The sequence below is a fragment of the Planococcus citri genome, chromosome 2 (assembly GCF_950023065.1).
Source record: "Planococcus citri chromosome 2, ihPlaCitr1.1, whole genome shotgun sequence".
NCBI classification, from domain to species: domain Eukaryota; kingdom Metazoa; phylum Arthropoda; class Insecta; order Hemiptera; family Pseudococcidae; genus Planococcus; species Planococcus citri.
Window position 1 is genome coordinate 10,868,182 of NC_088678.1, and position 25,687 is coordinate 10,893,868.

General features: G+C 32.8%; 1 protein-coding gene and 1 long non-coding RNA gene across 5 annotated transcripts in view; one reads left to right on the plus strand and one right to left on the minus strand.

Moving 5' to 3' along the window:
* Positions 1–10,078: 10,078 nt before the first annotated feature.
* LOC135834589 (uncharacterized) overlaps positions 10,079–25,687 on the minus strand; it is a 49,343-nt gene continuing 33,734 nt past the window's right edge. For all 4 annotated transcript variants that reach the window (XM_065348509.1, XM_065348508.1, XM_065348506.1 and 1 more), the window contains 5 exons: positions 12,754–12,907; positions 12,222–12,669; positions 10,896–10,956; positions 10,573–10,790; positions 10,079–10,424 (listed from right to left, as the gene is read on the minus strand). The gene's annotated coding sequence lies outside the window, so the exon portion shown is untranslated. The remainder of the gene's footprint in view (positions 10,425–10,572; positions 10,791–10,895; positions 10,957–12,221; positions 12,670–12,753; positions 12,908–25,687) is intronic.
* On the plus strand, positions 13,555–16,484 carry LOC135834591 (uncharacterized). Its single transcript, XR_010556708.1, has 3 exons — positions 13,555–14,937; positions 15,740–16,073; positions 16,233–16,484. It is a non-coding gene; the product is annotated as an uncharacterized LOC135834591 (long non-coding RNA).

A 25,687-nucleotide genomic window follows, 5' to 3' on the forward strand; every position in this document is an offset into this window, starting at 1 on the left:
TAATCTTTCTATGGGTGAGACGCCCAATAATATTCCCTAAGTGGGGAATATTGGCGCTGTGTCCTGGCTAGCTCTAATTCGGACATTGGGTAACTCCAACCCGCCTTGTATCGTATATAGAAAGTGAGTAAAAGACCAGAAATAAACTAAACTCGTAAGTTGCACTGAATATGTCTAATTCGAGGTAATTTACATCACAAGGTGAAAATCGTGGCAATCACGCAAGTACGCGATTCCAGAGAAAATACACATAAAAGTAACACGATAATTATAAGGGTTCGAATCATAAAATAATCATGCTAGTTCTTAGGGATTTTATGCATATTTGGTTACTTACTGACACTGTTACCAGTTATATCGTCTCTCCGTTCACAATTATACGCGACGATATGTAAAGAGTTATTCGCGATGTTATTCCGGTTACGTTAAAGAGTTATATAAAAAAGTTAAAGAGTTGTTGACACTATTTTTTAGAGTTATTCGAGTCATTATGTAGTGTAATTTAAACCGTTTAAGAGAGTTAGTAAAAGTAATATTCCTTATACCGCCATATAAGCTACTTTGGTATAAGAGAATACACTGTAAATTTCCACGCTTATAAGTGGTACAATCGGAAATAGAAAGACACAGACATAGGCCTGTGCGTTTATTATTTGATCATGACGATGAGATCGACACATCACTTGGACGTAGCACCAGAGAGCTCGAGATTCCGACGCTAAGTAAAGAGCTTGGATTTCGCGAGATGCTTGGTTGATACCAGCATCTCTCGCGAACATAGCAGTCCCCACTACCCTACAAATAAGGGAGGATCTAACGGATAGGGTTGTAGACGAGGTGTAAAGGGGTACGTTAGCTACCCTAACATGCTCGATGCGCAACCGAATACCAATATATGACGTCATGTTTTTATACTGATCGTCTGTGTGTGTGTGTGTGTGTGCACATATGCATACGATCATATAGCAGTTAACACGTAATCGAAGGGATTCGGCTCAGCCATCCCTATAGGAAGACAGCTCATAGTACACCCTATGGTGGTACATATGGAAATAACTGCTAGGCAGTTGGGCCACGCTTGTCCCTGACAACATGTTTTTTATTTGAGGACATGAGTAGGTATTTATAACACAATTTGTTAGTTGAAAAAAATTGACACACATTTTGTATCCAAATTCAGATTGTTTTTTTGTAGGTTTTTGAAGGACTTTGCTCCATAAACCTGCAGGTGTAAAAAATGTTAAAGATGAAAATTAAAATTTTAAAACATTTTCATTGGGTATTTGGGCAAAAAAGAAATTAATTTTTTTTAAATTATCACACTATACCAATATTTTAGCTGAGGGTTTTTTTTTAAAGTGCCTAATATGCATATTACATACCTACTCAAATAAATCACTTATTCAATTTATCTAAAACTATTCATCATATGGTATTCAAAATAAGTTTTATCAACTTTCAAAAACACCTATACTTTGTAACATTAAAAAAAAAAAATCAAAAAGTTGAAAATTTTCCAAGTTCAGAACTAAAAAATAGAATATATACACAAATAAACCCCTTCTCCATAAGTGGCAATGTGGCCGAGTGAGTTGAGCAGGTGGCAAAGAAGAATGTAGGAGATACTGGTACATTGAAGCCCATTCAGACGAACCCGCAGCTTTTCAGTTGACATCTGCTCTTGACTGGCAAACTGACATCAGGCTGGGACCAGATATTGGCCACCCTGCACCACGCAGTGGTTAAATCCTCAAATTTGCGAGAAAAAGACATCAAAACCTGGCAAAAATTCACACAAGTTTCAAAAAAAAAAAATGCAACAAAAACACTAAAATTTAAGAAAAAATATCTTGAAAAAACTCTCGCGAAAATTCACAATAAAATTGCGGAAACTTCACAAAATTCAGACACAGAAGAAAACATAAAAATTTTGGGAAAATCATCGAAAAATTGGGAAATACAATTTATGAGAATTTAAAAGAATGAAACGTAAAAAAAATCAAAAAAACTGAAAAAAATTCAAAATAAAAACATTGTCTTGAAATCCAAAAAAGAAAACTGTAAAAAGGAGAATTCCTCAAAAATTCGAGCAGAAAAAATTACTAAAATTTGACACAAAATTAGGAGAACATTTTCATAAAAATCGCGAAAATCCAAGAAAGGTTTTGTCAAAATTAATAAAAAAATGTAGGCAGAAAAATGAATCAATAAAATTCAAAACAAAACTGTAGAAGGGGTGAAAATGGGAAAATTTGAAAAATTCAGCTCAGGAAAAATCACTGAAAATTTAAAACAGACAACTCGAGAGAATTAAAAGTGGATATGAATTCAGAAAAAAGAATCAAAACTTTTTTGAGAAAAATTATCAAAAATTTTCAAGCAAAACTCAAGAAGATTCAAGAGGGAAAAAATTTGAACTTGGCAAAAAAAAATATTCAAAGAGAGAGTGACAAAAAAAAATTATCCAAAGAGAGAGGAAATCTCGAGGACCATTCCCATAAATGGGGGTGGGGGGGAGGGGTAGAGGGATCAACGAATGATAGGTAAAAATGAAAAAAAAACAAACTCATCAAACCTTGACCTCCCCCCCACCCCCTTAAAAACTGATCAAAATTTAAAGGTAATCGTAACTTTTGGAAGAAGAAAAATCCCATGCAATTTCACAAAAACCAAAGCAAAAAAAATCACCAGTTTTATTAAAGGACGAGTTGTGAAAAAAACTGTTAAAATAGAAATAATTTAGTCAAAATTAAGCCAAAAAAATAACCATAATTTAGAGGAAAATTAAAATAGTGAACATAAGTTGAAAAGTCTATCAAAACTGGAAAAACTTCGCCAAAATTTGAAGGAAAAGAAATCATGGAAAAAGTAAAGACAAAAGGATTACTGAAAATTCAAATGAATAATACCCATCAGAATTGAGAAAAATCTACAACAATTTGAAAGAAAAATCCCCAAATCGGAGATTTCAGCAATAAAAACATACAATCATGAGGTGGAAAAAATCACTAGAACTTGAGGTGATAAAATACAGCAAAAATTATCAAAATTTAAATCAAAATCATGAAAAAATTATTTTGGAAAAAAATCACCACAATTCAAGATGTAAAAATCGATCAAAACAGGAAAACCCGCTAAAAACTATCGAGAAATTCAAAAATAATGAGTAAGTAATACTTGCTAAAATTGAGAAAACCTTCGAAAAAATTCAAAAGAAAAACTCATCAAAAATTGGAAAAATAAAATTCGTATTGCTAAAAAAGTAGTACGATAAGGTTTCAAAATATCATCAAAAAATCAAGTATTACAATATTGAAGAGTTTTTTTCAAAAAACTCTTCAAAAAGTAGTATAGCCAGTTAAATAAGAGCATTTTTTTCTTCAATAATAAATTCTGGGTATTAAAAAAAAGGAAATTTGTGAAAAAACTGGAAAAAGTAACTTTTAGTAACCAAAATGTGTTACTTACCTTCCAAAATTTCAGTTGTGATCGAACTAAAATTCACAAACAATTTTTGAAAATTTATTCCTCAAAACCTTTTTGAAATTGACTTTTTAAAAAGTTCCAAAATGATTTTTAATTTCGAAATCGAGCGAAACAATTAATTGCTTAGGTAGGTAGTGTAGGTACCTAATAGAAAGGTACTTTAAAAATGCCAAGTTAAATAATCAATGAAAAAAATTTTTATGCTAGGTATCACCTTAAAAAATGGGAGAAAAAATTGCCCTGTGTCGGAATTTAAAAAAAATAAAATTTAAAACTTTCCTGTATTTTTATGCAATCTATTCTGAAGCATTACATAAAATGAAATTTAAAAAATGGCAAAAAAAAAGCATAATAGTACTGATTATTGGTACTCACCAGTTAAATAAAATAGGCGTAGATGAATGGAAAAAGAAATATATAAAAGTTTAAAAATAACGCAATTAGGCATGCAATCAAAAGTAATAACTTTAAGGTTTTCGACGCGGGTGAAATTTCGTTTTCATTGTTGTTTGTACTCGTATGTTCACCATCGTTCGTGTCTGCCATTATGTTGTTTAATGAAGAGTAAATGTAAGCCCCAGCATCTTTTCCGCGTTTCAGACTGATAGGAATTACTACCACCTGTTGACAAAATATATCAACCCCTTTTCCACAGATGGATTGTTACGACAAATGTAGCCATGCGCTTTGACAAGCGCATCGAGAATCTTTCAGCTAGATTCACACTTAGTTTCAGTGAGCATTGAGTAGCAAATTTTTTTGATCAAGTCGACCCCTTGTCTGAAATATGTAGTATGATAATTAAGCAATGGAAAAGTACCTACCTATCGTGACTTCTTAAGTTCTTATATTTTCTGTAGGCTACATTTTTCTGTCGTATTTTCGTAAGAAGCCAACGGTACCTATACCTACTTTACTGTAAAAATTACACCTTTTATGGTCATTATAGATGAAGCTTAAAAAGCATATTATCACTCTGGGATTTCACCATTTCATTGTTTCTGTATGCCTACTCAAAAGTCAGTTCGATATTTTTGTAGATATTGGGTACTTAAAATAGGTACTATGCAAAATTATGAAAAGTTTATTTTTAAGGTAGGTATTGCAAATTACCTTAATGTGCTTATGTGCTTCAAGGGGAATCATAGGTACGCATAAGCCATATTGGAAGAACTTTTGAACAGTGAAAGATAGAACTTTGGGTAAAAAACCTTTTTTAAAATGGATAAAATTACGAACATTTTGCGTTATTAAAATAGCTACCTACTTTACTTACCTATGTGTTCACTAAAAATTTTCAGTAATTTTAGTTCAGAAGTTCAATAGCGTAATTGATATTTTGAGTAACAAGTTGTGCACTCATTTGTTTGTTAATTTCACTTCTTTTGAGTCGACGATGGTAGCATTATCAATCGCATCTAACGTCTCGATAGGTGCGACCTTTTTGTAAGAGGATAGTGCTCTCACTGTAGGTAATTCAAATTTTTCATTCTTTGAGGAAGTTCATCCTCAGGATCCTTGTTAGGGTTTCTTAAAGGGAGCTAAAGAGGTCATAAACCGTTTTTGAGTTCCCTATCAGATTATTTACATTTTTATGATAGATAAATGTTTTTGAAGTGGGTGGGCGGGAAGGGGGGTAGGAATTCTTTCTCGGAGAATTTTTCTGGGGATTTCAAAATTCTGGACAAATCGAAAATTGCACTGGAGGCACTATAATCGCTTGAAATTATAAAATTCAGATTCGGAAGTTAATATCAGTTGGGTTATCAATTAGTCATGTCTTTCAATTTCGCTCAAATTTTTTTTACAATATCTACCCACCCAGTGATAAGAATCCCGCAATCAGTTTGGTCCCAGCCCCCTCAGGAGGTGGGTGGGAGGGGGGCTTCCATTATTATCACAGTGTCTCGAGGTACTCAACTTCAGTAGCGCATTCCTCCAAAACTATGATACTTTGATCAAAACTGATTTCACAGTACGAAATCGTATTGAACTTTGAACTTTTTAAGCATTTTGAAATTTCCAAAATTTGAAAGTTGAACTTTCAAATTGAAAGTTCGAATTTCAAAATAGCGCTGTAAGTGGGAGCTACCATTTAAAATTCTGAAAAAATTTCCATAGATGTACCTTTTGATGCTTTTTCGAAGCATTCAAGTTTCGAGATGGGATCTCTTAATGGAGGGAGAGCACCCCCACCCCCAATTTGGGGCAAAACTTTCGAAAAAAATCTGGGGCATGTGATACATCGAATTGTATGTTTTTGGTAACGCTGAACACGAATATGATGTTAGATTTTTGATTGGACCCCATCCACGGCCCCCAGCACCTCCCCAAATGGGGTAAAAGTTCAAAATAGGTTTTTTCGTGCGACACATCAAATAGTATGTTTTTGGTGACACTAAACACGAATATGACGTAAGATTTTTGGTTGGACCCCATCTACTGCCTCCAACCAATTTTTTGGACTTTTACCAATGGGGGGGGGGGGGTTCTGCGAGCCATGGGTGAGGTCAATTTGAAAAATCACGGCTATATTCCTGTTCAGCGATATCGAAAACATACTATATCATGTGTCACACGATTGAAACCATTTTTGTTTTAGGTTGCCCCCCCTTGGAATGGTGCTGGGGGCCGTGGATGGGATCCAATCAAAAATCTAACGTCATATTCGTGTTCAGCGTTACCAAAAACATACAATTCAATATATCACATGCCCCAGATTTTTTCGAAAGTTTTACCCCAAATTGGGGATGGGGTGCTTCCCCTCCATTAGGAGATCCCATCTCGAATCTTGAATATTTCGAAAAAACATCAAAAGGTAGATCTATGGAAATTTTTTCAGAATTTTAAATGGTAGCTCCCACTTACAGCGCCATTTTTAAGTTTGAACTTTCAATTTGAAAGTTCAGCTTTCAAATTTTGAAAATTTTAAAGTGCTTGAAAAGTTCAAAATTCAATACCATTTTGAACTGTGAAATCATTTTTGATCAAAGTATCATAGTTTTGGAGGAATGCGCTGCTGAAGTTGAGTACCTCGAGACAATGTGAAAATAATGGAAGCCCCCTCCCCTCCCACTCGCCCTTGAAGGGGCTGGGACCAAACTGATTGCGGGTTTATTATCTACTAGGAGAGTAGATATTGTAAAAAAAATTTGAGCAAAATCGAAATACATGACTCAAAAACGTTGGTCGAATTTGACATGGAATGATCCAGTTTCAGGACTAATTTTCATAATTTTGTCACTGATCTAATAAAAAAACAAAAAACAAAACAAAACAAAAAACTTGAACTTTGGTTATGAGGGTTTCAGTACAGCTTCAGACCATATTCTTTCCAAAAATCGTGGTCCCTTGAAATCAATAATGAACGTCTTGAGTAGTGGTTCCCTTGTACGATAAGTATATAAAAAAAAACTGTTGATAAATGAAACCCAACTGCACAGCACTACATTGATTTACCGTTACCGCAGCCACTCGAATCAAAAACATAAAAATTAAAATTAAAAAAAAAAAAAAAAAAAAAAAAACGGGACTGCGACATTTTGACCTACGAGATATTTGACTCACGAGACATTCCACCCATAAAATTATCATTAGGTATTCTGAATTGTCAATTCATTTATCAAATACCTAAGTGTTATTTTATTTTAAATTAATATATTTTTTTTTTCTTACATTTTCATACACGTACCTACGTAGATTACTTTTACTGGCAATTCAGATGATAAATAAATGATAAAATCAATATAATAAAATGAAATTCTCTCTTCCAACGCTCAAATTTGCAAAAAGTCGAGTTACTTGAATGTTATTTGCACACAAGTTGAGAATAGTTTATTATCTAATCTCTAATCTTAATCTTACGTATTTCGTTTCATTGAACTTGAGTTTTGAAAATTTTGCCATCTTTCCAAACGGATTAAAACATTTTGATGATGAATCCATAGTTGCATACTTCCTTTGAAGAAAACGATGTTAGTTTAGTGAAAAATCATAATTCATAAAGCGGTTTTGTAATTTGTTACATTCTTTGTAATGGGAATTCTGAAATACTGTTAGAGGAATCAGTATCAACAATAAGTATTCTCTCAAATCAGCTTTTAGGTTTTAATTTAATTAGTACCTATGTTTCATGTGATTCTCACAAAATGTTGTCCAGTTTTAATAAAATTCCACTTTTGGTAATTTTTTTGTACAGTTTTCAGCCATTTTTTTATATTTCTGAATCTCGTGATCTATCAACAAATTTTATTCGCAACATTTTTGCAATTCATAATTCAATTCCATATTATTTTGCTGATTTTCTATACCTATATTTCTGGCAATTTAATTACCTAATGATTTAAGGCTGTTTGAAGCAATTTTTAAATTTCATCGTGTTTCGAGAATTTCATTTCTTTTTGGTAATTTTCAATTACTTACTTACTTAAATATTTTAATGCTCATCTCATAATTTCTATCTTTATCTTTTTCTTCTTTAAAATACTTTGATGCAATTTTCACATTTCGTTCTATTTTAATGACAATTATTACTTATCAAATTCTCGATGATGTTCAATAATTTGGGTACTTTAGATTTACTAAAATTACGCGTATGAACAACTTTCATAAACTTTTTGGTCGTTTTTGGCAGTTGTTGTATAATTTCAATGATGTTTTATATAATTACTTCTGATATTACATAAATTAATAGGTACTTACTTGATAAAAAATCTTGTCCAATACCTACATCAATTTTTACTATGCACTTTTTGATTGCAAATTATTCGGCTACACATCTGATCATGTAAAATTTCACTCATCTACTTTCATCCGTCGATGCTGCAATCCAAGCGACATCGGTGTGAAACAACCAGTGTTGTAAAAAAACAATATACTTATCTAAGTGATTTCATCTTGAACTCAAAATTGAAAAACCATTTGATCTTCATTTTTTTTTTTTTTTTTTTTGAATGATTATTCGAAGAAATTGATAAATTATATTCTGTTTGATTCTTAGAGAATTTAAATCATATGTACCTACAATTTTTCAGTTTCCTTAATTTTCAACAAACCTAAGTCTTCACTTATCCCTGCTGCAAAATTGAAATCTTTGGTGAAAATATAAAAAAAAATTCTGGCAATCTTCGAATTCGATTCTTTCTAAAAATATGGTTTCCAAAAATTACTTACCAAACATAATTTCAAGTGCTGTATTTTATTTTTCGGTTTTTAAAGATTTGAAAAAAAAAATCAAAATTGATTCACTTTTTACGAAAACATTGTTATGATAAAATTGAGATAAAAAACTAAAATTTAATTCGTGCTCTATTTTCAATCTCTTGAAAATTGATTTGGTGGTTTATTCGAGTCGTTCTGAAGCCTCCAGTGGATTTTTTGAGATTCTAATTTTAGAAAAATTGCGATAAAAAGACTCCAAATGAAATTCAGCTCGTGTAACTTGAGATTAATTCTCTTTGGGATTTTTTCGATCGATTTTAGCACAAAACTTTTGATATCAATTTTGCTGGTTTAAACACAAAATTTTTTCCAGCAGTACGAGGAATTTTTTGAAAAGAAAATAAGAAAATTCGCCAAGTCGTGAAGTTGGTTACGACAGATTTTGAGAATTGACTTCAAAGATTGTTGGATCCAATAAGTGCATCCATATGGGATGGATTTTGCGCTGGTCCTCCTCACATAAATTTATTTCTAGTAGGCCTACTGGAGAATTCAAAAATGGGCTGGAAGATCCAGAACCCAGAACGGTTTGAAACTACCATCATTCTGGTTTGAGAGGTTTAAAATAAAATGGAAACCACATTTCATTCTCTTACCACAATTTTTTGAATCAAATTTTAATTTTTCCATTAAAAAATAAACCAAATTTGGATTTTTGAAACTTTTTAAAAAATTGAAAAACTTTCGAACCAGTGAAGCTGAATTGAAAGCGCGTATAAAAATATATCATCAGCTGAGCCACAATTTCAAGGCATCGAGAGCCAAAGAGATCAATTTTCCTTGAAAATCAAATGTACACTATTTCTGGGCATCCTGTAGTGAATAGGTAGGTACCTTTGATCCTCTTTTTCCAATGGGAATGTTTCGTATGCCTCAGATTTTTTTTTGAAAGTTTTGCCCAAATTTGGAGGAGAGGGTGCTCCGCTTTGCATTAAAAGATCGCATCTCGAAAATTGAATATTTTGAAAAAGCATCAAAAAGTGTATCTATGGAAATTTTTTCTGAATTTTAAATGGCAGCTCTCACTTACAGCGTCATTTTTAAATTTGAACTTTCAATTTGAAAGTTTAACTTTCAACTTTTGAAAAGTTCAAAACGCAGCACCCTTTCGAACTGTGAAATCAGTTATGATCAAAGTATCATACCTTTGCAGGCATGCGCTGCTGAAGTTGTGTACCTCGAGACAATGTGAAAATAACACTGAAGCACCCCCCCCCTCACCCACCCCCTGAGGAGGCTCGGACCACCCTGATTGCAGGTTTCTTACTTATTGAGTGCGTAGGCATTGTAAAAAACAATTGAGCGAAATCGAACGACATGACTCAAAAACGTTGATCGAATTGAGGTGGAATGACCCTTAAGTGAAAAAATGTTTCAATTGGACGAATTTTTATTGCGCTTATATTTGGAGCAGATATTCTCTTGAGGTCAAAATTAGTCTCTGTAAGCTTCACAAAAAATGAAAATTACTGATCTTTTTACACAGAGTTGAGGAGGAAAAATTCTGGTTGTAAGTTTTTAAACAGCGTATGGTGGAGGAGCCATTTTTTGGATGTTTCGCTGGTATATACGATGGAATATGTAGGCCTTATACAGGTTCAGGTATCGCAGCTGAAAACGAAGTAGGTCGAGAATTTTCAGCTTCCATACTTCCATAGCTTCGTGACGTACGTTTTGATAATGACTGAATAAAATGAGTAAGAAATACGCTTCGACAGCTGTTGAAGAAAAATACAAAATAACAAAATGTGAGTAAAATGAGCCAAATTGCAGCATAAAATATCAAAGTATTGTACAAGATTCGTGATGAATGAAGTACATACTATAGGTAGGTAACATGGAACATAGCACTACGGTGATAATTACCTAAAAAGAATAACGACGTGAGAATAATACAAGGCAGAACGCTATCATCTCGGATATGTTCGAAGTGTTTCTTAATTTCGTCCACCATGGCTGGAGCGAATCCCAAGATCATAGTGAAGCTTTGTAACCGTATAATGCATGGGCAACCACCACAAAGGTGACCAAGCTCAGCCACATTAGATCACTTTTGTACTCATTCGATAATTTCTTGCCGGAGCCTGGAAACAAAAATTAAGCAATTCAATAGTGAATATATGGTTTACCTACACATTGAGAATAAATACGAACACGCTTATCAACTATTCAAATAAAGTAAAACTTACTCATATCCGGAACAGTGTTGCTCAATACACGTATGTTCAAGATTCGTACTACTGCATGGATCTGAAAAAATGAAATTAATAAAAATTTAATACGCTCAGATACCTATATAGGTAAATTTTGGGAATAATTTATTATGTACAAATTGAAAGTTCGTGATCATCATGAATAAGCGTCATTTGGCGATGATATATGGTTCAAAGAATTTAAATTATGAAGGAGGGGAATGTAAAGTTCGGTAGTTTTTTCCAATTTTGGAAATATTTCCAATCAGTGTCCAATTTTTTCAAATGAAGTGATTTATTGCTGATCTTTCAAGAGTGGGACTATGGGCTTCTCTTCTTCCTTTTATTTTCAAATTCATCAACTATTATAAATGAAGCGAGATTGAAATTTTTGCTGAAAACTTTTTTAAAACTTGACGAAATTCAGCTCCAGGTATTATTTTTGGGCCAGGTACATCATTAAAGTAGATATTTGACATTCCTTCACCGCAAACGTGGATTGAGAAAAAATGTCTTAGGTTTTGAAGAAAATGGGCAATGGGCGATGAAGTTTACACAGAGTGGACGAAACTGCCCAAAAAAATTTTGAGCCCTCGAGATATCTAGGTGAGTAAGTCAGGGGTCCTCAAGCATGAATGAAAATATTTGATTCGATTATAAATTATCAAAGGTTACCTACTCAAGTGGTTTAAAATTTAATAAAAATCAAGAAAGCTTTATTTTCACGATCCTCTTTCTCGATAAAATGACCAAATTAAAACGATAAAATGACAGAAAATTTTGTTCTTTTCGTTAAAAATGGCTGTATTTTGAGAATTTTTAGTTCAGACCACTGCAAGGCTAGAAGATTCGAGATTTTTTTTAAAGTAAACTTGGGGTTCTTATTTTGACATTTTTCTTTAGAGCCTCCTCCCGTCCCATATTTTCCTTTTCCAAAAAAAATCATTCCAAAAACCCTTAAAGGTTAATCCATCATAAGACTTTTGATCGATCTTCCAATGAAATTTCATTTCTCAAAGCGAAACCAATAATGTGCTACGCACACTAAGAAGGTAAAAATCAAAACCGACGAAACCAGTAAAAATTCTCCGAAAATTTTTCATTTTTGGATGAAATATAGGTAGGTATTTGTATTTGAATCCTTATTACTCCAAAGGTGCGATATGTACGTATAAGCCCGACAAAATTGGAAAACATTTCAAAAAAAAAACGAAAGAAGTGAAAATCAAACTCATTGTAAGAGAATATCATACACATAACCACTACCTATATAGGTACGACTCAGTATAAGTGATGTATATGGAAGCACATCGTCAAACTCACCAGAGGGAACGTTCAATTTTGATAAAGTAATGTTTTTATAGGTCTCCTTGAGGAGCGTAGTCAGCATAGGGAGGTGGCTCCTCATTCATGACAATGGAATAAGGAGGTGGGGCATCAGGATCAACGACATCAGTCTGGACTACAATATGAGGGATCTCAGGTGGGGCATCAGGATCAACGACATCAGTCTGGAATACGATATGAGGGATCTCAGGTGGGGCATCAGGATCAACGACATCAGTCTGGACTACGATATGAGGGATCTCGTTAGGTGGAGAAATGTGTGTACGAGGCTGGGTCATGAGGAAAACATAAGGATATGCTGGAGCGGAAGGCGATGGAGCTGCTGCGGTGGTGATTAGGATGCCTCCTAGGCCACATCCGTCTTGTCCGTCCGATAACTCCTTGTAGAAGCTCAGGATAATGAAGTACAGATAGCATATAAATGCTGTGAACATTCATATAAGGGTAATTAGGTACGAAGATTAGGTATAATGGAGCTATAGGCTAGTACTGTTAGGAATGATCGTACCTGTTATTAGGAACGTGCAAATGGAGTCTGTAAAATTGGATCCTCTGAAACGTTCATGTAGAGTTTTGTTCACTGTGTATAGTGTAATGAAAACATGCATGGATAGAATAACAGTTTCACTTCCGATTAACAGATATAGGAGCCAACATGAGTTCTAAAAAGACAAACAATTGGTCATTGTTACGACAAATGCGGAACAGAACGAATATAACAAACGAAAATAAAAGTTGAATTTTATTTTAAAATTCAAAAATGTGAAAGTCGGAACTTTTGACTACCTATTCAACGAGTTCAGTGAACTCAAAAAGTAAATATTTCTAATCGTTATCAACGAAAAGTCATAACCAAATGGGGAGGTGTTATTTCCACAAGCCTGGGTGAGGCGTTCACTAGAAACATTCTCTATCCCCTATTCACACAAAAAATATATTCCAGCATAAAAATCCGAGCCCTGTCCATCACTGACTAAAAGTGAAACACGTCAACGCTGTATACCCTATGAATCCCAATCAAGGCAAGTGTATACACTATGATTTCCATCCAATAATATAACTGATTATACTGACTGAACGGTTGCCAGGCTGGTAAACTAATCGTTTCTTGATCATCAACTGAAAATATTCAATCAAAAGTCATTGGTAAGACACACTATACCTAATAATATTACAGCTGAACGTGTTCTTAGAACAATGTACAAAACTATAGCCTACTCACGGAATCTCAGTATATAAGGTACACGGAATCTCAGTATATAAGGATCCTCCTCAACATAAAAACTGCTCTTTTTTTGAGCATAATTGTTAAATAGATAGATAGAGGCGTTGCCAATGATGGGAGGATAAGAATATTTCCCTAGTAGGTCAGGATGAATCTAACTCCCTAAGAGATGTAATATATCACCTTTTAAAACAGTACTTACCCGCTGCTAGCTCAGCTCTTACAACACCAATATGTATAAATTTAAACAGATTTAGTCGAGTTTACCTTGTATTAATTCGAACCGCGCGCGAAATAAGAACACACGATAAACACGAATAGTGTATTATAATTTTGGAATAAAATTACAACACGAAACTTAAGTCTAAAACATATAAAACTCTACGCGTATAACCAATATATATTCCACCGAATAGTGGCGTAAGTAGGATCGCTTTTACCCACCTACGTGTAACTATCAAATTGCCCGCGTTGGGTAGCGAATTTAGGACTTAAGTTTAAACGCGAATACTCTCCCTTAAACACGAACGTTAAGGCAGAGGACCTGGGACTCAAGCACAACTCTTACGTAGGAGTGAGTGGCCTTATTACTTTTCCGCGGTCAGACCTACCAGACGAAGCGCGAATCGACAAGTGAAGATCAATTCCATCTCAACTTGGCTTCTAGCCTCGAGTCGAGAAGGAATTGAGCTTTACGAACTTGTGAGCTTTTCACATCTGCCCTTAATGGAACGATGTGAAAACACCTCTTGGGTGGTTCCCACGTACTTAACACCTTACCTAAGTGCATCGAGTATATGCTTTCATCTACGTAAAGTACTGTAGAATCGAACTATTGATTGGATTCTCCAGTACTTCCTTTAGATGAAAGATTTATAATCCCACTGAGAGAGATACGATGAATATCCCTGTCTAGCCAGTGAAGGCATATTGTCCCCTTACATTTGCCCCTAACGTGGGTTTACTTCTAAAGTATCCCCTGAGGAAATGTAGAGGAAAGCACGGAAATTTTGAAAAAAGGTGACATTGTGCTTCACTGGATGTGACCCTATTGCCCCCCGTACTTTGCTTGATTGATGCGGGGAATAGTAATCCCAAAATAAATTTTGAAACTCTTTGGTTTTTATTATAATTCCAAAAGTGAGGTGAATTTTGAGTGTGCTGGTGAGTTGACTCTTACTGACCAAGAGTAACTACAATTGATCATCAATATTTGACCGAAGTCGAAGATATCAATAAACCAATCAGATGCTACCTTTGATCTGGTCACTCCACAGCAGGGTCATGGCCGAAATGGTAAGTATTTAAGTACGATTTAATCTTTGAGGGGGAGGGTTAATCTAAAAGGTACCCTTCCTCAATTTTATGATTTCAGGAGAAGATGAAAAAAGCTCAAGAAGTTCGTGGTTGTTTGGCTTTGTTGTCTTTGGATAGTCTGACCAAGAATTTTTGAAGAAAAAATTGCTGGTAAGGTTGGCTTGAGTATAGCTATTGTTTTTACTAAAAATTTTGAAAAATGGATGATTTTCTATTGGAAAGTCATTCACTGAATAATTTGAGTAGAGTTTTTATAGTTTAATAAAAAAAAATTGAAAAAAGAAAAAGTTCAAAAAAATTTTAAAAAAAAATTCTAAAGGAAAAATTTTATCAAAGTTTGATGTAATATTTGAGCATTTGAAATGTTCAAAACTGATCATTGATAAGAAAAAAAGAAAAAAAAGAAAATTAAAAAATTTGAAAAAACTTTGAAGAAAGTGAGTTATTTTTCTATTAGAAAAATTGTCATTTCTTCAAAATCCAAAAAAGAATTGTTTTTTAGGGAAGTTTGAAAAATGAAAAAAAAAAGGTTGAGGAAAAATGAATTGTTTTTCTATCAGACAAAATGTTCATTTTTTCAAAAAAAAATTGAAATTTTGGAATTTTATTTTTATGATGGAGTGCTAAGTTTTTGGAAAAAATTGCGCTACCTTTTTGTTGTACACGGAGTTCGGTTGAAAGCGAAACTACTTACCACCATTATTCGATGAAACATAAAACAAAATAAAAAAAAATTTTTGAAAAAATTTAAAAAAGTTTAAAGGGAAATAAATTTTTAAGAAAAATTATAAAAATAAATAGGAATGTACCTAAACAAACTTAATTCTAAGCAACGTTGTTTTTCTTCTTTTTTATTTGTTTAACGTTGTTTTATAGTTAATTAAGAATAAATTAATTTCTAGTCAGTCTTATTTCTCATAATTAATTTCAAGTTTTTTCTTCTTCTTTACAGGTGTATTTTGGTCAACGACGATGGCAAGAGAATTACTTTGTTTATCAAAAACTAAAGATAAGTACAAAAACATATTTACATTTTTATTAAATAATGTAAAATTTAAGAGCATTTTTGTTTCTTAGGATTAATCAGTCTAATTTAAACACATGATCGATTTAAAATATCTGTACATTTTTTATTTCTAAAAAAAAATTTTAAAGTTATGAAATAAATTAAATAAAAAATGTTGTTTTTGTTTAGGACCAGTTCAGAGAAAGATGGGTGAAACTTAAAATAGGATTGAGCCAAAGTTGAACCAGTCTGTTGGGATATTTTTCGTATTTACAATAAGGTGAGTAAATCTAAAAATTTGGCTTATTTTTATAGCATTTTTACGATTACGTAGTTTAAATTAGTTAAAAAAAATAAGTAGGAAAAATGATAATTAAAATGATAATTTTAATTTTAATTTTAAAATTAGAAAATTCTAACCTAATTCTTTTTGTTCCAGTAAGAAGACAAAGAAGATTTCCTTAACTAATAATGCACAGATCTTTTTTCTTGGCTCATGGACTTCTTTTCCAGGTTGTATTTTTTCATAGAAAATAATTTTAGATAAAAATTAAAAATAAAATTTGAGTAAACTTATGCCATTTTTGTTCCACAGGAAGACAAAGATAGCTAGATTTTTGAAAGGAATGTTATCCGTCTACGGTCTGAGTCAACATGGCCTTCTGTGCCCTGAATGTGATATCTTTGTTAAAAAAAAGAATTTTAAAAAAAATAAAATTGAAATTTTTGTAAATTTTTGGAAAAAACTTTTTGAATTTGAATTTTTTGATTCTGTAAACGTATTTTACGTTAATATAAGTTTGTATAAAAAAAATAAAAAATAATTGTAAACATTCAAAAAATAAATTGAATTTATTTTAAGTTTGTAAAAAAAAATTTACATACATGTATTATTGTATCGTAGTTTTAGAGTACAAATTTTGTATGTTTGTAAAAAAAAAATTTAAAAAAAATATTTTGTGCTATTTTATAACTTAATTATACAAATGTATAGATAAATTAATGCGTAGAGTTTTTTGTAATGAAAAAAAAAAATTATCAATAAATATTCAATAAATTACATCTTAACTTTATTTACATTTTTGGATGTTCATTTTTTCTGCTCTACGGGTCGTTTTAATGGTCGGATCGATGAATGGAAAATGGAATTTAGGTTGACACAGTTTTTTAGGTGGTTTTGGCGGTTACTAGGTTACTGGTGAAGGTCGTGAGCGTAACGGTACCGGTTGTGGGAAGGTGGATGTTATCTTCCAGCTGGGTGGTCTTTTTTACGACGATTTTTTTTTTTATTTTTTGAAGACTACCTAAGCACTTTTAAAGCCAAAATTGTGCTTTTTAAACTGAGTCAAGAGGTAGAAAATTCGCGAATATTTCGAGTTTTTATTTAATTTAATTCAAACCATTTTCCATTAAAAAATCAGTCTGATTTTTCTAAAAAAAAAATTTAGGGGGTAATTTTTTGTAATCAATCACTTTTTGTACAATAAATAAAATTATTCAAAACTTCAGAAAATGTAAAAAACGAAAAATTATAAGTTTTGACTTTTTCCTTTCTATTTCAGAGAAATTTAGCTCAGAAAAAATAAATAGATGAATAAAAGCTTTCGAAGCTGATTTGAAATTAAAAAATAACAAAATTGAAGGAAAAATAACGTGATTGATTTTTACATTTTTTGAGAGGGTCATTTTTGCTCATATCGACATGTTTTGGGGTTTTTTTTTTTTTTTTTTTTTTTTTTTATAATTTTGGTACTTTAGTTCGAAATTTTTTTTTTTGTTTTTTAATCGTATTTGTACCTAGGTAATTTTTGGATGGTATTTCTTCCAAAATTCGAGTTTTTTGAAAAAGTAGTTCAAATATTTGGGTATTTTTTACGCGATATAAAAAATTCAAAAAACTCTGTGCAATTTACCTTGAGTCGATAGAGCGTTGAAATATGAGCCATTAGCCCTCTTTTTTCTCCTCGTCACTAGAGATGACGATGGGCTCTTCAGTGAGCGACACGTTCGGTGTTTTTGGAGCCTGTTCAGACTCGTTTGTCGTCGCGCTGGTTTGGTGTTCCATTTCCTGGGTCCAACTATGCGCGTGCTGGTCAAATAACGTTTGCCAGTTCATCCCAAAGGTGAGGGGTGGTATCACCTGTTGACCGTTAATAGCGGTAAGCGTCACTTCTGGCAGGTTAATAGCCTGAGCGGAGGTCGATGACATGTTCAGCGTGGCCGGATTTAAGTCGGTACGAGGGGTCAAAGTTGGCATTTGCGGTGTCGTATTTTGCGCATCTTCGGGTGCCAATTCTGAGCTGGTCGAAGCTCCTACAGGGTGCTCATCGGATTTGCCTAGTTGGACATTTTCAGCTGTTTTCTGTTCGATTAATTTCTTTCTTATTTCGATCCGTTTTAATTCGGCCAACTGATCCGGAGTGTAGGGTTTATCGTCAGTTTCCATTTCTTCCTGTTTGATGGTTGGTTGGACTGACATGGTCGGCTTCGATTCGGTGTCTTTTGAAATTAGGCCCTTTCGGAGCATTTCAATGCGTCGTCGATCTTTACTCGGTGGCTGAAGTACTTTCCCTTTCTTGATTTTTTCTTGCAGAGAAATTGGAAGGGGGATGAATTTTTCGGCCAATTTGTCCAAAATTTCTTCGTAACGTTTGATGTTGTGATATGGACCAAATTCATCTCTGGGCGGTGGGATTTTATCCAGTTGTTCGAAAAATTCGTCTACTCGCGTCGTCTTCGCACCTGCTAACAATCCCCAGTCAGTTTCCAGTGCCAATTTGATGTGGTCAAAAGCGATGTTGTTATGTTGGGGCGTGTGCACTAATGGTGCTAAAATCAGCTCCGTCACTTTTTTCTCTTTAAGGAGATCCGCGATCTTCGTCATTTCATCGGTGAAGTCATCGTAAGAGGTATTGCAGACCACATCAAAATTACCGATCGAGATAAATAATTTTTTCGGTAATATTATCATTGAATCGAGTAATCGAAAGAGATCAGACGCTAAGAGGTCTCGTCGATAGATGGTGTTATCGAGATATTGGCCATATTTTTCTTCATCAACCATGCAATGTACCATCGCATGAATATGTCCGTCCCCGATCATCATCGCTTGGTTCATAAAAAGTACCATGTGAATATTTTTAGCTTTATCCTGTCTACCCGCGGCGGTGAAATAAAACGGGTACGCGTTCATAGGATAATAGGGCTGGAGTTCGTTGGAAGATCTGCCAAAACGCGACAGGTATTTTTTGTGGTACCGGGGCTGTTCGGCTGATGGGTTTTTCTTTTCCTCGGGTACTTCGGGCTCATTTTCGCGCGGAGATAGCGCTCTCGGTGGCGGGCCTCGCTTCGTAGTACCTCGCGGCATTCTGAATACTCTTCGCTCGTTGATTCCTCGTCTTCCTCGGTTCGCTGAAGGTAGGGATGAACTGCGATCTCTATAGTACTCTTGCGTCGGGTACAACTGATTTAGGGGAGTCGAATACTCAATTTTTTGAGGTATTGGAATATTAGGATTCATTGTGTCCATAGGTTCAACACCCGGGGCGTCGAATCGGATCTGACGCTGGGGTTCGCCGGTGAGATCGTACTCTGGCGGTCCCACGTACGAAGTACCTAATTCCATTAAAGCTGGAATTTTTGAGTACGATCCTGATGTAATCGAAGAGGAGGGGGTCGATGGTCCAGCTTGAATGTACTGATTCAATTTTTGCTCCATTAGAAGATTGAATCGGCGCTCTAAATCGGTCAATGAGCTCGAAAGCACGGCGTTCGCATCGATTTTTTCTTTCAGTTCGGCTGCCTGTTTCTCATTTTTCGATTGTAAGTTTTTGATTAGTTCTTTTAGAACTTCCATTTCTTTTTGGAGCTGACCTATCGTCGATCTCATCTGCCTGATGTGCTCGTTGTTTGGGGGTTGGTTTACCACTTGTGTCCTTGTTGGGCATTCTAACTGAACAAAGTCAAAGTTAGTCAGACTTCGATTGCACATAGGATGTCGGCAAATGATGCGAGAGGGGGTTGTAGTCGTTTTGAAAAGATAGTGGATACATCCCCAATGATACCCATGTTTACAAACCGTTACATACGGTGGATCCTCTTTCTTCACCCCATTCTCGTCCTTTGGAGCGTGCTCCCCTGGCTCGGCCAACGGTTCCGTACACTCGTCGCACAATAAGATCTTCATTTCCGTCTGAAAAAATAAAATTTTCAACAAATTTTTATGATTAGTTATTTATTGAAAAAATAATTATTTTTTCATCTTTTTCAAAAATGAATTCATTTTTCAACTAAAAGTTGTGTAAAACTTATAGTTTATTCAATTCAAATACCGCTTACTGGGTCTTGATTATTCCTTTTAGGAGTATTTGAAACTTTTAAAACGATTCAAAATCGGTCAAAATTAGTGATTTTTTGGATTATTGGGCAGTAAAGGGTATTCATTTACATTTTGTTTCGAAAAATTAGCCAAAGATGAAATATTTTACGATTTGTTAAATCATTTTATTGTTTTGGTTTTTATTGGGTTGTGATTTATTTTGATAAATTTTTTCAATTTTTGTTAGTTTTAATTTTTACGAAACCAAAGATTTTTTATTTTTTTATCGAAATACTCAGTTTTAATTTTTGATTGTTTTTTGATTATCATCTAGTTACCAAGAATATTTTACTTTTTTCTGAAAATACAATTTTCAGTTTTTTATTATTTTTTCTAGTCATTTAATTGCCAAAGCTTTTTTATTTTTTAGTTTTTCAACGTTTTTGTTGATTCATTTTTATCTTAAGTATTTTTTTTTTTTTTGTTATATTTTTCTATTTTTCTTTTAAGGTAAAAAAAAATCATTTTCTCGAAATGTGTAGAATTAGGTAGGCGAGAAATTAGGAATTTTTATTATTATTCTTCTAAAGTTTTTTTCGAACTTTTTATTCTATACTTAATTCACTTTCGAGTTTTGGTTTTTTAGTAGCTGAGATTATTTTGTTGAGGTTTTGAAAAAGGTGTGAATTTTCAATTTTGATCTCATTTTAGTTTAGATAATATTTTCCAAATTTCGAAATAATCTGAATCTTAAATCATCGGTAATACTGAAATATTTTTTAAAAAAAATTCAAAATGTGTGATGGTTTAATTTTTTGCGGGTTTTATGGGGCAAATTTGTTGATTACTAAAAAAAATTCAATTTTTTCCGCTTAGCCTGAATCTAATCATTTTTCAGTTGATTATCAGTTTTCCAATTTTTATGAATGATTTGATGGGTATTCAAGATTTTGACACTTGGTTTCAGATCTGCGCTGGAGTTTTCAATTTTATCATTTTTAATTTACGAAGAAAGTTCCAAGAAGATTTTTACTTTGAGTATTTTATAGCGTTTTTTGGGTTGTAAACTCGAGTAGAATTTTTCAAACTTTTAGTTTGTTTTGTGAATTAAAAATTCTAGACATTAGCCCAAACTTGAGATGGATTTTTAAATTAATACCTTAGTCGGGGTACAATTTGAAAATTTATAAACGTTTGAGGCAAAATGTGTGATTTTTGAGTAAATCAACTTTTTCTAAAGGAAAATTTTAACCTGATCAAGATTTGATTCGATTTTTCAGAATTTTCACTCTAATAATTCTAATTGTCAGTGAAATGGGGGTGAATTCGGAACAATACAGAATTTGCATTTTTATGGCTTTTTCTGATAACACTGTTTTCGAATCATCAATCAATTTTCTACAAAAAATCAACTTTTGATAATGGGGTTCGAAGAAAAAATAAATAAGCCAATTTGGTACCAATAATCGGAATTTTTTAGTATTCAAGTTTGAGTGGTAAATTCCAAAAATTAGGGTTTTCGGTTATTTTAATATGATACCAAAAGTTTGCCACGAACTTAGTGTTCGAATTTCTAGTTTTTTCTGAAAAAAGATCAACTTTCTTGGTTCTTGAGCGTTTCAAGATTATTGGCTAGAATCCACAACTTTGTTCACAAATATCTGCTTGTGATTTACTTCAAAATGCACTAGTTGGAATTCATCGTAATAGTTATGAAAAGATTTCGGTATTCAAAATTGGAGTTTGTTGCACTTTCCATTCTAAACGTTTTAATGTGGGTTTGAGAATTTTGTGTGGTGTTTGAACTAACTCAACGTTGAATAATTTTGATCCATATGGTATTTGGGATTTTTCTTGTTCGAACCGGGATACTTTATTAGTGAGCTAAGTGCACTTGTACTTACTTCGGTTCTGTAGAAATCTTCCAATAATTCGTACATCCAGTTTTTGGAATACTCCACTTTCTTCAATACTAGATTTAGGCGTTTCAGGTATAACTTATAATTGTTTCGCTCAATTTTTGCAATCGAAAAACACAATGTTTTGAAAATAAAAAAATACAACTGTTTTGATCGAAAATTGATAATAATTATCAATCGCGTTCAGCTCGATTCACTCAAAATTTACCGAACCGGTTGACGTTCGATTCACACCGTGGGTGGTGTACGAATAAATTTTATTTTAATTACCGCGTTGTAAATTTTTAATTATTTTTCGCGATTAATTAATTGTTCGAAAAATTTTATCGATGTAAACTGAATTAGATTCTTTTAGGAGTGATTGTATTTGACTTTTGAAGTTACTAAAACTGCACGATATTTTCTATTTGAATAAAAATTTAGAAGTTATCACCTTCGAAATAGAATACCAACTGAATTTAGTTTCGATTTTTAAGTACTTATCCCGAATGTGTTTTTTACTCCCTGAGATCCCTTCCCAAAAGAGCTAATTTTTATAAGGTCCAGACTCTCGTATTGGAAAGTCTGGTACCTATCGATTTTCAAAGTGTGAATATTCGATGTGTCGAAGGATTTATTCTTTGACAGTGTTTTACCTCGACAGATTTATGTACCTACCAGATATGGACGAATTCGTTGTCCATGTTCTCGTAGTTTGGAGTAATTTAGCCTATAGGCATTATTTTTCGCGCTGAGTGTATGTATAATATTGTAGGTAACCTTTTAAGTTGTATAGGTGAAAATGAAGTAGGCGACACGTTGTTCATACGTATTTTTTAGCTTTATTTTAACATAAACTTAGGAAAAGATACTGGGTATGAGTATACACAATATGGTGCGAGTCACCGAAAAAAAAATAAAAAATAACAACTACAAAGAACACCAAAGTAACCCGAATAAATCATTCTTTTTTGTCCTCTTTTCTCGTAGTTATGTATGTCTTCCCCAAGTCATACAACCAATAACCGGCTATCACGAGGCCCATGAATTTCGAGGTTGGGCGTCCCTTTACTGTGATCGGATTTTTGGTCGTAGGAGGTAAGTTCACTTTGACCTTCCACTCTTTCGGGTCGATCTGCTGTTTTTCACCTTTTTTCGGCATCTAAGAAAAAAGAAAAGAAAAGAGGGGGGGAATCGAAGGGTTTTAATTAATTTAGTCAGTTCAATACGACTTATCATTTTATTGACTTAAAGTTTTGTGGTCCCTTTTTATTCATTTCATGAATATTTAGTTTCGAGTTAGGAAATAGGTAGGTACGTATACCTATTCCTTTGATTTTGAAAAAAAAAATTCATTTTAATCTTTCGAATTTTATTAGAATTTGTTAATGTTTCATTTTAAATTCTACTTTCAGTAGTTTTAGAAAAAGAAGATCGTAAAAAGTTCAAAATTTTGTATTGAGTAGGTACCTACTTATTAGGTTTTTTCGGATTTTTGTTTGTTTGAATCATTTTGATTTTCAAAATTCATGTAGTTAAAAAATATTCCCCGAAGTTTTATCGTTTAGATCGGTGAAATAAACAGACGAATTTTGTGTGATGTAGATAGGTATACCTACCTAACTGAAATTTCATTTGGATTTAAACTTTTTAGTATTAAAATTTCCTCAAAATTGTCCATATTATTCATTTTGGTGAAAAGCTAATAATTTTGAGATAATGTGTTTCAGAATTTCTTTTAATAGGTACCTATTTGGTAACAATAATTTTATTTCTGAACTATTGTGAAAAGTTGTCTTCGTGTGTATAGAATAAGGTATTTTAAACAAATTCTAATTTTTATTTCATTTGGAGAAAATAGACAGAAAATTTTGGGTAAATTTGCCAAATGATTGAAGTAGGTACCTATTTTCCGTAAATTTTTTAGTTTCTCAATTCCAAATCTTACCTATCAGGTATTTTTTATCATGTTCGATCCAAAAAAAGGAGTAATTTTAATAAAACTTGAGAAAGGAGAAAAAAAAAATCTGTTTGGTAGGTACCTATTGGGATTTTTTGTTTTATCCAAAGGTTCAATGGTAGGATTATTTTTTGAGTAATTCAATACTAAAATTTCGAGGCAAAGTTATTTTAAGAAAATTTTCTACTTAGTAAGATGGTTTTGGTTTGGTAGGTAGTACCTACTTATTCAGATTTAACTGATTTTTAGGTTATTTTCCTAAATTTTCAAATTTAGTTTTTGGCCAATCGCCTTTTGGATGATTTTTTACTAATTTTAATTATTTTCAAAAAAATGAAGATTGAAATTTGGTTCTGATTTGAATTTGTTCGAAGTTTTTCAGGGACCACATTACTTTTGTGTCGTGAATACTAAAGTTTACGACTTTTCTGAATCAGTTTGTTTTGAATGATTGAATCTACTAGATTTTGTGTCATTTTATCGAAATCGTTTCAGAATTTTGTACTCTTGCAGAGTACTTGGGAAATGTTTTGATATGGTTGGAGGTAAACCAACCATGATTTCCCATTTTTGGGGTGTTTCTCAATTCCGTTTTTGAAACATTTTTTGAGGGTTCTGAATGGGTGTAAATTTTTCTGCTCGTATTAATGAACAGAAAAATTACCTCATGCCGAGAATGGTAAATCTCAATTTTGGCTTTTTTATGCACAAGATGCTTTTTAAACCACAATCTTCGAACGTTTGTCAAGCAATCACTCAAATCTATATCCAATATTGCGTCAGTCGGGGGTATTATGATTTTATTTTATTGTGATTAGGTTTCAACCCATCCGGTTTTGGCTAAACTTTTTTCCTTATCTCCGATATCTTCTTTTAGAACTTGCAAAATTCGAGGAAATTATCGGCCTCGGCGACGTTGCAGATAACATTGTCGTCCGATGGCTAGTAGATAAATTGATAATTTCAAATCTACTTTTATTTCTTCCTCTTATTTTGTTCATAGGCAGGTGTCTTTTTGCCATGTCAATATAATTGACTATTAGCATTAATTTCAGGGGAGATTTTTAGAGTATTTATTTTCCCATGAAAATTCAATTTTTGATGGGCTAAAAGCAAAAAGGTGGTTTTTTGACCCCTTTAGAGTGCATTTTTGGTATGGGTAGAGGAAAGGAAATCGAAGAGGATTTATTTCTTCAACTTTATGATCGATCGTTTTTAATTTTTAACCTATATCCGTCCATTTTAGCCCTTTTTTATAATTTTCATTTTTTGGAAAAATTTTCAATTTTTCAAATTTTCATTTTTTTTTTTTTTTTTTTTTTGAAGGCTTTTTATTTTCCTGACTGTTCACATTATGTTAGATCGTAATGAATTTCTACATTTCGATCAATTTTTGAATATTTTCATTTTCAAAAAAAAATTTTGATTTTTTGAAAAATGAGTTTTTGCAAAATTTTAGATTTTTTACAAGTATAGGGGTGTGTAGGGATTGGATATTTTCCATTCTTCCCTGGGTTTCGTGATTTTAACGTATATTTATTTTTGTCAAATTTTTTCAAATTCTTCAAATTTTTTGAGTTTTCAATTTTTTCAAAAAATTGCTTTAACTTCATCCATTTATGATCTGGAGGGTTGGGGGTTTGAGGTACGAAATTTTTTCCATGCCTATTCATATTTAATGTAATTTTTTAAATATAATAAATACTTGTAGATTTTTT